Here is a 718-nt window from a genome sequence, read left to right as displayed (position 1 = left end):
AGACCCAGATTAAGGATATCTTTGCCCCATATGAAAACAATTAACCAAGAAACATAAAAACTCCAAGACAGCTAATTCGCCCTATTGTTTCAAGATTGATATCACCAATGATTATTGTCTGAGGTTGAGTAAATCACCATACACATCCAAGGCTTACTCAACTGAATACAAACGATATGAGTGAATCATACCAATCAACTACCATTTCTGAACCGATCAATAGGAAGAAAGCAAACAGTGGCTGGGGAGTCGTCAATACGAACAATGCTTCGCAAACATATAGAATACTAGGAAAAGAAAAGACGGAGAGAGAAGGGAGAGCTCTGAAGAAAACTTCCTGGATATAACCAAAGGACTGTCACTGATTGACCATCGCTAGGACTTAAACCTTGCTGCCTAAAACGAGCCATCATCTCATCCGATAAGACTCTGAACATATTTCTTTTGAAGGAGTGGTGAGATATTGATTATATATGAAAAATCAACTTTCTTTATTCCAAAATTATAGCGGTTACATTTTATTATTAGTGTTTTTGTTTACAATTCTAATTAACAGTGTGCAGGGTGAATTCTTGTGACAATTTTTAATATCTTTCTTTATTTTATTCCTGAGATTGTATTGTGTATGGTTAAATTGGGTACAGATTTGTATGTAACGCGTCGCCATTGTAGGTATGCTAGCCTGTTTTGCTTGTTGTCCCTATTATACTAGTAAACC

This window comes from Nanorana parkeri, unplaced genomic scaffold, assembly GCF_000935625.1.
Source record: "Nanorana parkeri isolate BGI_ZX_2015 unplaced genomic scaffold, ASM93562v1 scaffold25, whole genome shotgun sequence".
NCBI lineage: Eukaryota > Metazoa > Chordata > Amphibia > Anura > Dicroglossidae > Nanorana > Nanorana parkeri.
The sequence above is the reverse complement of the archived record's forward strand: the minus strand, read 5'-3'. Positions refer to the sequence as shown.